Raw genomic sequence first — 14,386 nt, 5'->3', positions numbered from 1 at the left:
CATCTCTCTCCCTCCCTCTCTCCCCTCCTCTCTCTCTTCCTTTCTCTCTTTCACTCTCTTTCCCACCTCTATGTCTCTCTTCCCCATTCTATTCGCCCTTCCATCTCACTCTCTTTCCTAAAGATGATCCCATTGTATTGTATTTAATAAAGTATCTAAATTTAAAAAAAAAAAACATAATTGGTTGTAAAATATTAAACCTATATTTTGGATAAATCATGTTAAAGAAAATACAATAATAAAAAGCTTAAAAGAATCGTGCACTATCTTTCACCTATCATCGTTAATCACTTTGCTTTCTCACTTTGCTTAGATCCTTGGTTAAATCATCTATGCTATTTATTTATGATATTATTTATATTATATAAATTTCACATATGTATATATAAATTAAAATAGATTATTTGTAAAATATTTTGATTTTTTTGAAATAAATTATGGTTTTTGGGCATGTGGTATTGATGATACATGGTATTGTAACATAATAATTAGAAGGCTAGATCCATAACATAATAAGAAAAATTCTAGATGGCCCATGGTAATTTAAAACAACCTACTTAGAAGTTAACAATATCCATTGTAAATATTCATGATTAAAAATCTTGTCATATTTTAAATATTAAGTTTTTATCGACTTATTAATTAAATTTATAGATGAAACAAATCTATTAATTATTACAAATATATTGATTACAATTGAGGCGACATTACAAATGTTTACTTACATTACATGTACACATGTGCCCTATACTTGGTTGTAAAATGTGAATTGGGTGAGGGAAAATATTACATAAAATATAATATTACAATATTATAAGTTACCCAATATTTATAAACACTGTTCACTCCTACTAATTTTATAGTTGAGTTAGTTTGCTTTTAAATTACAAATATAAAGAAAAAATAATTTATTTATTTAAAGTAACTTTATGTACAACATCTCATCTCTTGCATATACATATATTAGTTGACAAATATATATTTTTTAATTTTTTAATTACGCTGATAGGTGTCCCTCCTATTGGAGTTTCCCACTATAATCATTTTCTTAATTAATCTTTTCGTTCGGATGGCCTAAATTGAAAGATGCCAGTATATTCTCATGGTTGCCACTATATCAATGGATAGAATTCACACCACTAACTTGAATGTCTAAATCACTTGTTTAAAGCATACTTAAATTAATTTTTTACCATACCATGATTAAAAATTTACCATACCATTTGTTAATCGCCACCTATTATGATTAAGACGAAGTGGAAAGATTAAAAATGGTTGTGAAATGTACAAATCACCATCACCATCCATTTCAATTACCTTAGGAACACCAACAGTTTCAATTCTTCCTAACATCACTCACCCTTTCAATTCTCCTATACAAAATGTGTCCAGAGGGATGTAAGGCATTGATTTACCGTGGCAATCACTAACAGTTTCAATTTCATATAGCCATCACTTACCGTTTCAATTGGCCTCCTCCAAGCAGATGTTTCAATGTCATGCTGAACCGATGCGAGCAAATGCGCAGTGTCCTGTTTATCCAACAAAGATGCAGGCGGCATTGATGTGTCGTTGCCCAACAACACCGTGGATTCCAAGGCGATTAACCTCGGGAACGGCTATGCGGAGATCAAGCGAAGATGGGATGATGGCGAGGAGTTGGAGAATGACCGAGTTTGGTCAAGGGTGCTTAGCGATGTAGAAGAGGAGGGTTGTTCCAAGAAGAAGCTTAGACTGTCCAGAGAACAATGTGTTGTTTTGGAAGAAAGCTTCAGAAAGAACAGGGTGCCTGAACCTGTAAGTTTCTATACACAGTATTCACTTACAGGTTACTACTCTATCATTTGTGTTTCATCATGCTTTTGGCTGATGTAACTTCTTCTTCTTCTTCAGCATAAGGAAAAGCATGCGTTGGCCTTACAGTTGAATCTCTACCATTGACAAGTTGAGGTGTGGTTCTAGAATAGGCAAGCAAGGTTAGCTCCAGTACTTTATTGATTCATTGTATTTTGCATGTCAAAATTCATATGGAAAGTTCCATTTTGGAATCAACAGCTACATAATTTGGCCTGTAACTATGAAGAATGACTTGGAAATCAATTGTTGTGCAAATTTATAGTTCGGAAAACTTTTGATCCGATGGAGATCCTATTGTGTTGACAGTTTTATTGACTCATTTATGTTATAGGTTAATTAAATGTTATGAATTTGTTTCAGGATGAAGCTTAAGAAAACGGAAATGGACTGCGAGCTTCTGAAGAGATATAATGAGGCACTTACAGATGAGAACAGAAAACTTCACATAGAGCTGGAAAAACTGAAAGCTTTAAAAATGTCGCCACCTCTCAGGCCTGCGTCAACCGTTACCATGTGCCCCTCGTGTGAAAGAGTTTCAGCGGTTAACAATAGTAGCCACCTGACTTTAGTGAAATCTGGGCCTATTTTTTTACGCAGCTCTTTCGGCAATGAATTGTTAGGTATTGATCACAGTTTCTTTACCCATAGTCATTGTTTAACAATGGTGGACACCATCTCTTTGTCAAACATTTTAGGTTTTCTCTAAAGGTTCACTTTATAAAACATTTAGGGTTTCAGTATATTTTTTATTAATTGACTTCGGTTTAGAAAGCGCTCAATTCTCTATTAATTTATTGAATGAGATGACGCATCTTGATAAACCAAGGAATGTATAGCTCTACAGAGTGGGAGTCTATGAATTAAACATTGTATGTAAAATTCAAATGTTTATGTTAGATCGTCTCTTTCTTCTAACCTTCTTGTGTTTATGAATTTTCTCCTTTTTTTATTATCAATCTAAACATGTATAATAATAATTTTCATTTATTATTATTTTTCATAAAATACGATGACAATTTCTCTATGCATGCTCATAGTAAAAGTAAAAGTAATCGTTATCGCTAAAAGCAATACTTATTGACTAGTCAGTGCATGCATATTAATGCCTACTTAATAACTATCATTAACATGATTTTTCTTTCAAGGTTTCATGTTTGAGTTATACAACATAGGCATGACACATGAAAATATTGTTATTGTAAGATGATTTAATAAATAGAAGACCTTTCTAGGTTATTTTATCGTTATTTTAAAAATGTTATAAAATTATAATTTTATTAATCATTGTTTAGTTTGAACAATACAACATATTTCTATTGATAATCTTAAACTTGTTAAAAAAACTTAAAGGTTTTGTAAGCCCAGACCACTCATCTCGAGATACTTACAGTGTGAGTTTTACCCTTTAGTGCCCGTGGTTCCAGCCCTCAAGTCCCAGAACTTATACATGAAGTTTTGTTCTTTTTAAAAATGTTTACAGTGTGAGCTCTACCCTTTAGTGCCCCTGGTTCCAGCGCTAAAGTCCCAATAGAGGAGAGAATGATTCAAAGGAGTCATTAGGGATCTTGGAATCTAGCTGAAGAATCAGACGAAGCTCTAGAGAGGAAGTGAAGTGGGAATTTGCAAAGGATTGAGAGAATTGAGCAGTAGAATAGTTGAAGAGATAAACCCTGAAGGAAAACCAAAAACACAGAGAAAACATTGAAGAATGAATTGAAGTCAATTTAAAGGGACAAACAAAGAAGTGTGGTTTCAGTATACGGGAACCATTGGATCTTATAGATCAACAATGTGACGACAATCATCGCACAATGAAGGAGCACAAGAGTTAATGCAAAGAAAAGGTGGGTTTATAACCTTAGGTGATATTTCGAGCGAGGACAAGATGGTAAATGGTTTGAGCGTTGATCAATTGATTCCATACATATCACGACGTGTGGCAGAGAGTTGGAGTGGGGAAAATGCTTTATCGGGTGGTTAACCCCTGTGTGTGTGGTCAACCCGAAACCAATGTGAATAGTTGGATCTTTCGGGAGAGGATCAACGACAGAGAATTAATGCGACATACAAAGGAGCAATCCCGATGGTGTTACGTGGCACAGTTAATAAGTTTTGAGATACGATATCACATTATTATATATCGGATGCGATAGAGGTCTTTGTTAACAAAACCAGTGGCGAATCGCGATTGTAATAAGAGAAAAGGTAAATCTCAAAAAGCGTGCCAAGGCGGTACCAAGGCGGAAAAGGTGTGGTAAGCGTATATTTCCTTTGTAAATAGTTTATTAAGAAAATAGCGCCAATAGAAAGATTATGCACTAAATATATATGTAACCAAGGTTTTAAGAGGAAAAGGTTATATATGTGTGGCTAAAGGGTTAGCGAAGGTTTTATAAAGGTTAATGAGAGGGTTTTAGTCCCAATAGGAAGGATTTTAAAGCAAGGCTTTAATAAAGTATTTTTACCTTGGGTTTATTAATTCCCAATGGTTTGTAAAATATCAAACTATTCGTTTTCTTCGTTCTTCAAATTTTTAATATTAATAATTCCTTGGGTTCATAATCCTTTGAGGTTTTAGTGTTAATCCCTTGGGTTTATTATACCAATCCCTTGGGTTCATTATTCCCTTGGGTTTATATTATTAGTCGCTTTTGTTTAATAATATTTCCTTAGGTTCATAATCCCTTGGGGTTTTAGTATTAATCCCTTGGGTTTATAATATCATTCGCTTGGGTTTATTATTCCTGAGTCAAACATGGTTTATTATAATGTCGACCATGGCCCAACATGGAATTGTGATAGGAATTGTCTCAATATGTAAATCAATGATGGTCGATCATGTTTACTTTAATGTTTATACTATTAGTCCCTTGGATTTAATATTATTCCCTTGGGTTCATAATCCCTTGGGGTCTTAGTATTAATCCCTTCGTTTTATTATTCCTTTGGGTTTATCATATTAATCCCTTGGGTTTATTATTCCCTTAGGTCATAATACTAATCATGGTCAACCATGGTTGAATGTCACATTGTCACAAGGTGATGCAGGGTTACCCCTGCTTACACCCACAGTATGCATGTGAAATGCATCAGCCCATTTGTCCCAGGTATTTTAACCCTCTAAGAAGTCAAAATGTCTAACCTCCAATGGTTAAGGCCCTATTAATCAAAATACGCTAACCAACATACAATGTTCACTTATCAGGACTTTAATCACCCCTTAACCTTCAAATAAGACTTTATTAAAGCCTTTCTTTTAAATCCTTCCTATCTAAAATCCTCTCATTAACCTTTATATATGTTAATATCGGGACTTTCTTTACCCTTCTAAACCTTCGTTACCCCTTAACCATATATATATATATATATATATATATATATATATATATATATATATATATATATATATATATATATATATATATATATATATATAACCATTCCTTCTTATACCTTGGTTATATATGTTTAAACACATAAACCTTTCGTCGGCGCTCTTTTCCTTTAGAAACCTTTTACAGAGGAAATGCCCACAAAACATACCTTTCCGCTTTATACGGCCTCTGCATGAATTTCGAGCTTCCACCTTTATCGCTAATCGCAATCACCATAGTCTATGGTCACATTAACATGTGGTTCCCATCTCCTTTGATATGTGATTAACCTCAGAACTCAAAACATATTAACTACACCATATAATACCATCAGGTCCGCTCCTTTGTATGTCGCATTACTTCTTTGTCGTTGATCTTCTCCCGAAATATCCAACAATTCACAGTAGATTTCTGGTTGACAAGACACACGGGGGTTAAACACCCAATAAAGTGGTTTCCCCACAACTCTGTTGCTACATGTCCTCTGATTTTTGGACTCGGAGCCAAAACTCTCGATACTGCTTACCACTGCTTTATCGCTTGAAATACCACTCGAGGTTATAAACCCGCCTTTTTACTATGTTAACTCCTACACTCTTCCATATGCGATGACCGTCGATCTACTCCATCGGATGAATTTTGAGGTTCCATCTTTATCGCTAAACTCCATAGTCTGTGGTCACATTAACATGTGGTTCCCATCTCCTCTGATATGCAATTAACCTCGGAACTCAAAACATATTAACTACACCATATAATACCGTCGGGTCCGCTCCTTTGTATGTCGCATTACTTCTCTGTCGTTGATCTTCTCCCGAAAGATCCAACGGTTCACAGTAGATTTTGGGTTGACAAGACACACGGGGGTTAACCACCTGATAAAGCGGTTTCCCCACACTCCTCCGCTGCTACGTGTCCTCTGATTTGTGGAATCAGAGACAAAAATCTTGATACCACTTACTACTGCTTTGCTGCCCGAAATACCACTCGAGGTTATAAACCCACCTTTTTATTGTTTTAACTCCTACGCTTTTCCATATGCGATGACCGTCGATCTACTCCATCAGACGGTTCCGATAGTTCCTTTAAGTTACTCTGTTGTTTAATATGGACCATTGATCACTGAGATCTACTATGCGGCAATGCCTCACTTCTCCGCTCGTCCCTTTTTTACTTTGACTTTACGCTATTTTCATTGTTTCCACTATGGGTTTGGAGTTTTCTTCACGGTTTTAATTTATAATATTATTGTTGGGATTTCATGTAATATTCTTGAGATTTATACTATTAGTACATTCATGTATTGATATCAATGTATTTATGGCTTAAATTCTATTTATTGTTTATAATGTAGTGATATAAATGTGTTATTATTAATGTAATGATGATTTATCATGTTTTAGTGCTTTATGGTTTGCAATGTGCTTCTTATATTGGTTTTCATTTATGTTTTTTATTATTTTTTTGTGTTATAGCATTATTTATGTTTATATATTGATGCCATGGATTTAGGGCTTAGGTTTAGTTTACTATTTCCTTGGGTTTATAATATTAAATGATTAGGTTTATTTGTTCTTTAAGTTTGTAATATTAATAATTCCTTCGGTTTATCATTTATTCCCTTTGTTTTATTAATCCCCAATATTAAGGTTTAAATAATAGTCATAAGGTTTAATATTAATCCCTTACATTTACAATGTCTATTCCTTCAATTTATTGATGTGCTTTTTTCATAATATTAACAATCCCTAGGGTTTATTGATCCATTAGGTCTATAATATTCATAGTCACGTGGGTTGATCAATCTGTTCGCTTTAAAAAAATTAATTCCTATTAATCCCTTTCCATTTTTTATCCCTTTGGTTTCTAATATTTTTCCCATGGGTTTATTAATTCCCAATGGTTTATAATATCAAATTATTGGTTTTCTTCATTCTTCAACTTTTTAATATTAAAAATTCCTTGGGTTCATAATCCCTTGAGGTTTTAGTGTTAATCCCTTGGGTTTATTATATCAATCCCTTGGGTTCATTATTCCCTTGGGTCTATATTATTAGTCCCTTTTGTTTAATAATATTGCGTTAGGTTCATAATCCCTTGGGGTTTTAGTATTAATCCCTTGGGTTTATAATATCAATCGCTTTGGTTTACTATTCCCGAGTCAAACATGGTTTATTATAATTTCGACCATCGCCCAACATGGAATTGTGATAGGAATTGTCTCAATATGTAAATCAATGATGGTCGATCATGTTTATTTTAATGTTTATAATATTAGTCCACTGGATTTAATATTATTCCCTTGGGTTCATAATCCCTTGGGGTCTTAGTATTAATCCCTTTGTTTTATTATTCCTTTGGGTTTCTCATATTAGTCCCTTGGGTTTATTATTCCATTAGGTTTATAATATCAAACATGGTAAACCATTGTTGTTGGGTCCCTATAATACTAGTGATTACCCCATTACTATTGTATTTATACCCCTTATTAATAGTGTTGTGCCCCTATTGTCCCCATATTGCTATTACTGTGCCCCATAGAATCCCTCTATTGTTATTCTTGTGGCTTTATATTATTATTGTTAGGTCGGCTGGGTTATATTGTGACTCCTTAGACTCCTATATATACAAAGGAGGTTTTGTCATTTGAATCATCGAAGAATTGTTCACTTATGTAATGTAAAGGAGGTTTCCCCCTCGAAGAGGCTGAATTCTAAGGCATTGATCTATCTTTTCTATCTTTTTCTTGAGCTGGTTACATAACATTTGGTATCAGAGCTTTGGATTCTAGGGTTTCGCTGCTCCAAACAGGTCATCATGGCATTCTCGCTATAACTTTTTTTCTGCGACGTTTCAGAAGTTGAAAAAAAACCCATTTGAGAAGACATCGTGCTAAATCTCAGGTCCTAATTTCAGAGCTTTTTGCGCTATATTTGTGGAGATATGATCTGAGGAAGTTGGGCTTTTTGTAGACTCCTGAATTGCATTCCAAAAAGGTGACCTGGGGAAAATCGTCATAACCTTTTCTCTGAGAATTGGATTGAAATTTCGTAAGAAGGTGCAGAAAGAGAACGGACTGTAGTTTCTTCTAGATGTTTTTTAGAGCTACAGGTTGAAACTGTGACTCGTGGCACGTCATACAAGTTCGCTCTACTGAACTAGTCTATAATCTGGTCACTGTGGGAGATTTCGTATAACTCTTCCTTGGATAATCCAATTTGGATCAGACTGGTGGCATTGGAAAGAGGACAAAGAGGGCTACCACAAATCGTAATTTTAGGACTGGATGATCCGAAATTACAGAGATACAACAGATTCAATATCAGGCACCTACAAAGTGAAAAAAGGTGTGTAGTTTTTTTAAAATTTTGCATAAGATTGGTTTGAAAAATTAGTTTGAAGGAATTCAAAGGGCATAGTAAAGCATTATTATTGGTAATTGATGCCCCGAGGAAAGAAAATGCAAACACCTAGTAGGCAACCTGAAAGTTCTAGCATGACCCATGAAGAAGAGGAAGAAATGCAACATGATATATCAAAATTACGAGACCAAGTGCAACAATTATCACTTGCACAAAAAGGAACAGAATCTAAGATGGATGGTTTAAAGAAAGATGTAGAAGCTAATATGGATGGTTTAAAGAAAGGCGTAGAAGCTAAGATGGACGATTTGAAGATAGATTTGAAGACAGACATGGACGAATTGAAGATAAATATGAATAAGTTGCTACAAGAAATGGTCACTAATGGTGAAAGGGTAGTAAAGGAAACTCATGATGACAACAAAAGAAATGTTAATCATGATTCCATAGACTCTAATGTTGGATCGAAGACCCACCATATTCCAAAAATCGATATGAGGAAGTTTGATGGCAAGGATCCCGCAACATGGATATTACCGATGGAGCAATTTTTCGATCTCAATAATGTGCATAACACACAAAAGGTACGTATTGCAACTTTATATTTGGAACCAAATCAGTTTGTATGGTATCAATGGCTTTGCTCTAGTAAACAATTTATCACTTGGGCAATTTTTACGGAAGAATCGATAGCACATTATGAGGATACAAAAAGCAACACTTTTTTTAGTCAATTGATAAGTCTCAAACAAAAGGGTTCAATAATGGAGCACATTGAGGAGTTCAAAAAATTGAACATAAGGGTAAAAGATATTCCAGAGGAGCATAGGATTGATGTGTTCATAGGGTCTTTAAAGGATAATATCCAACATGATGTTCGCCTTTGGGAACCTGATTCATTAGAGAAGGCATTCAGGTTAGCAACAAAAATGGAAAGCAAAATTATGGTAACCAGGAAGCATAACACTCACAACTATAAAGACGGAAGTGTTGTTGCCCCTAGTCTTCCACAACCTATAAGGTTGACAGCACAACAATTGGAAGAGAAAAGAGCAAAAGGACTTTGTTACAATTGTGATAGCAAATACACTAAAGGTCATAAGTGTGTTGAGAAGAAATTATTCTACATAGATTGTGAAGAGGAAGAAGAAAAGGAGCAAGAAAGGTCAAAAGAAGAGGATATACTCCAAGAAAAAAGCCTAGATAAAGAAGAAATGAATCTGACCATATCTTGTAATGCATTGGCTGGAATTACCACTCCTCAAACCATCAAGATAGAAGGACAAATCAAGAAGAAAAAGGCAATAGTGTTGATTGATTCAGGAAGCACCCACAATTTTATTCATTGTAAGGTAGCAAAAGAATTGAATTGCTTCCTATATCCAGCACCAGAGTGTCAAGTGATGATTGCAAATGGAGGAACAATAAATTGCTCTGGAAAGTGCCATAATATCAAGCTATCCATGGGAGAATATGTATTGACTAGCCCAATGCTTTCCATTCCAATGGGAGGTGTGATGTTGTACTAGGAGTCCAATGGCTACAATCCCTGGGTACAATAGCTTTTAATTTTCAAGAACTTTTCATCAAGCGGAAGGAAAGGAAGTTGAATTAAGGGGTATTGCAGGGAAACTAGGAAAGATAATCAGCTCTAATGGTATGACAAAGCTTCAAAAAAAGGAACAAGGAGGTGTAATTGCACAATTATGTTCACTAGATGCTTCCACATCGGAATCATCTATTTCTCAAGATCTCCAAAAAGTCCTGGACAATCATTCCAAGGTATTTGAGACTCTCAAAGGTCTCCCACCTATGCGTGATCATGATCATGCTATTCATCTGATTCCAGGAAGTGTTCCTCCAAACATCAGGCCGTACAGATATCCCTATGCCCAAAAGAGTGAAATTGAACGTATGGTTGCAGAAATGCTAGAGGCTGGTATAATTCAACCGAGTCAAAGTTCTTTCTCTGCTCTAGCTGTATTGGTGCACAAGAAGGATGGATCATGGTGCATGTGTCCGGATTATAGGGAGCTCAACAAGCTCACTATTAAAGATAAGTTTCCCATTCCTGTCATTGATGAATTACTGGATGAATTGCATGGATCAATTTACTTCACCAAGTTGGATCTTCGTTCAGGATATCATCAAATCAGAATGAAGATTGAAGACATTCTGAAAACAACATTTAGAACTCATGAGGGTCATTATGAATTTTTGGTCATGCCTTTTTTCCTTACCAATGCACCTTCAACATTTCAAGGTTTGATGAATTCAATTTTCAAACCATTCCTTAGAAAATTTGTGTTAGTATTTTTTGATGATATACTAATCTACAGCAAGTCTTGGAAGGATCATGTTGAACATGTTGACAGGGTGCTACAACTATTGGAGGAGAAACAATTATATGCAAAAAGATCCAAATGTTTCTTTGGAGTCCAAGAGGTGGAATATCTGGGTCATATTGTATCTCATGAAGGAGTTAAGGTAGACCCTAGAAAAATTAAAGCCATTAAGGAATGGAAAATCCCCACATCCATAAAGCATCTGCGAGGATTTCTCGGGTTGACAGGGTATTATCGCAAGTTTTTTAAGAATTATGGGAGAATAGCAGCACCTCTAACAACATTATTGAAGAAAGATGCATTTTCATGGACTCCGGAAGCAACAAAGGCCTTCGAACATCTTAAAGAGGCAATGTGCCAAGCACCGGTCTTAGCTACACTGGACTTCACAAAAACCTTTATTGTGGAATGTGATGCTTCAGGAAATGGAATTGGTGTTGTTCTAATGCAAGATGAAAGACCCATTGCTTTTGAAAGTCGTCCAATCAAGGGAAAGTTTTTACACAAAGCTATTTATGAGAAGGAAATGTTGGCAATACTCCATGCACTTAAGAAATGGCGACCCTACCTAATGGGAAGACACTTCAAGGTAAAAACGGATCATGATAGCCTTAAATACTTTTTAGAACAAAGATTATCCTCTGAAGAGCAACAAAAGTGGGTCACAAAGATGTTGGGTTATGACTTTGAAATCATCTACAAAAAAGGGAAGCAAAATGTGGTGGCAGATGCACTCTCAAGAAAGGATGAGGATGTGGAAGCATTGTTGTGTGCCATTTCTATTATCCAACCAGATTGGATAAACGAAGCAATGGAGGAATGGAAGAATGACGAAGAAGTGTGGGCACTTATTCGAAAGTTACAACAAGATTCCAGTACGTCTGATACATTTAGCTGGCAAAATGATTCATTATGGTACAAAGATCACTTATACCTCTGTAAGAATTCCCAACTAAAAAAAAAAATTCTTATGGAATTGCACACTTCTCCCTTAGGAGGGCACTCAAGATTTTTAAAAACTTACCACAGGGTTAAGAGGGAATTTTTTTGGGATGGCCTTAAATTAGATATTCAAAAGTTTGTGGCGGAATGTTTGGTTTGCCAACAAAATAAAGTTGAAACAATTAAGACACCGGGTCTATTACAACCTTTATCCATTCCAAGCCAACGTTGGGAGGAGGTTTCAATGGATTTTATCACAGGTTTACCCAAGTCTGAGGGAAAGAGTGTCATCATGGTGGTAGTTGATAGACTTACCAAGTATGCACACTTTTGTGCATTATCACATCCATTTAAAGCCAGTACAGTTTCTACTGCATTTATGGAAACAATTCAAAAGCTACATGGAAACCCAAAGATTATTGTAAGTGACAGAGATCCCATTTTCACTGGAAATTTTTGGACAAAATTATTTTCTTGTCTTGGTACTCAGTTAGCTCATAGCTCATCTTATCATCCTCAATCTGATGGGCAAACTGAGATAGTAAACAAATGTTTGGAAGGATATCTTCGTTGATTTGTATCTGATAAATAGACACAATGGGTCAAATGGTTGCCTCTGGAGGAATGGTGGTATAACACTTCCTTCCATACAGCAACAAAAATGACCCAATTTATGGCACTTTATGGGTATCAGCCACCATCCATCAAATCATATTTAAGAGAAAATTCTAAGGTTCAGGCAGTGGAACATCTCATTGAACATCAACAACAAGTCCTCCAACTCTTAAAGGATAACCTCGTGTTGGCACAGAATAGATTGAAACAACAAGCAGATCAACATCGCAGCGAATGAAGTTTTGATGTAGCTGATTAGGTATTCCTATGGCTACAACCATATAAGCAAATGTCCATCAAGCAAGCTAATAAGGATAATAAATTATCACCAAAGTATTATGGTCCATACAAGGTGTTGCAAAAGATTGGTACTATGGCATACAAATTGGAGCTTCCTGCAGCTTCTCGATTGCACCCAGTTTTCCATGTTTCATGTTTAAAGAAGGTTATAGGTGACAAGCTTCCAGTTCAAACTATATTGCCAGAACTTGACGAGGAAGAAAAAATTGTATTGGAATTGGAAGCAGTCACAGAAACAAGAACTCGACAGCTATGAAATCGATCAATTTTGGAGTATCTTATCAAGTGGAAGAACTTATCCGCTAAAGATTCCACATGGGAGGATGAGAATTTTATACAGAAGTATCCAGAACTACTCAAGCGTTGAGGAAAACACTTTTTTGAAGGAGAGGGGCATGCTGGGTCCCTATAATACTAGTGATTACCCCATTAGTATTGTAGTTATACCCCTTATTAATATTGTTGTGCCCCTATTGTCCCCATATTGTTATTACTGTGCCCCATTGAATCCCTCTATTGTTATTTTTGTGACTTTATATTATTATTGTTAGGTCGGCTGGGTTATATTGTGACTCCTTAGACTCCTATATATACAAAGGATGTTTTGTCATTTGAATCATCGAAGAATTGTTCATTTATGTAATGTAAAGGAGGTTTCCCCCTCGAAGAGGCTGAATTCTAAGGCATTGATCTATCTTTTCTATCTTTTTCTTGAGCTGGTTACATAACAATTGTCAATCTTAGGCAAACATGCTTGAATGTCACATTGTGACAAGGATTGTCTCACCATGAAAATAAACAATAATCCCTTGGGTTTATTATTCCCTTGGGTTTATATTATTAGTCCCTTTTGTTTACGAGTATTCCCTTTTGTTCATAATCCCTTGGGATCTTAGTATTAATCCCTTGGGTTTATAATATCAATTGCTTGGGTTTATTATTCCTGAGTCAAACATGGTTTATTATGATGTCGACCATGTTCCAACATGGAATTTTCATAAGGATTGTCTCAATATGAAAATCAATGATGGTCCATCATGCTTATTTCAATGTTTATAGTATTTGTCTTAGGGTTTATATACGATGGGCTTATAATTTGGTCCCTTGGATTTAATATTATTCCGTTGGGTTCATAACCCCTCAGGGTTTTAGTACTGATCCCTTTGTTTTATTATTCCATTCGGTTTCTCATATTAATCCCTTGGGTTTATTATTCCCTTAGGTTTATAATATTGATAATGGTAAACCATTGTCAATCATAGCTAACCATGGTCAACCATGCTTGAATGTCACATTGTCACAAGGATTTTTTAGCCATGAAAATAAATGATGTTTATTTTAGTGGTTGTAATATTTATATTTGGGTTTACGAATGTTGGGTTTATAATATTAGTCCCTTGCGTTTAACATTATCCCCTTGGGTTCATAATCCCTTGAGGTTTTAGTGTTAATCCCTTGGGTTTATTATTCCTTTGGGTTTATTATATCAATCCCTTGGGTTTATATTATTAGTCCCTTTTGTTTAATAATATTGCCTTAGGTTCATAATCCCTTGGGGTTTTAGTATTAATCCCTTGGGTTTATAATATCA

The sequence above is a fragment of the Pinus tabuliformis genome, chromosome 5_1 (genome assembly GCF_031772625.1).
Source record: "Pinus tabuliformis cultivar Carrire ecotype Pingquan chromosome 5_1, CPIR1, whole genome shotgun sequence".
NCBI lineage: Eukaryota > Viridiplantae > Streptophyta > Pinopsida > Pinales > Pinaceae > Pinus > Pinus tabuliformis.
The sequence above is the reverse complement of the archived record's forward strand: the minus strand, read 5'-3'. Positions refer to the sequence as shown.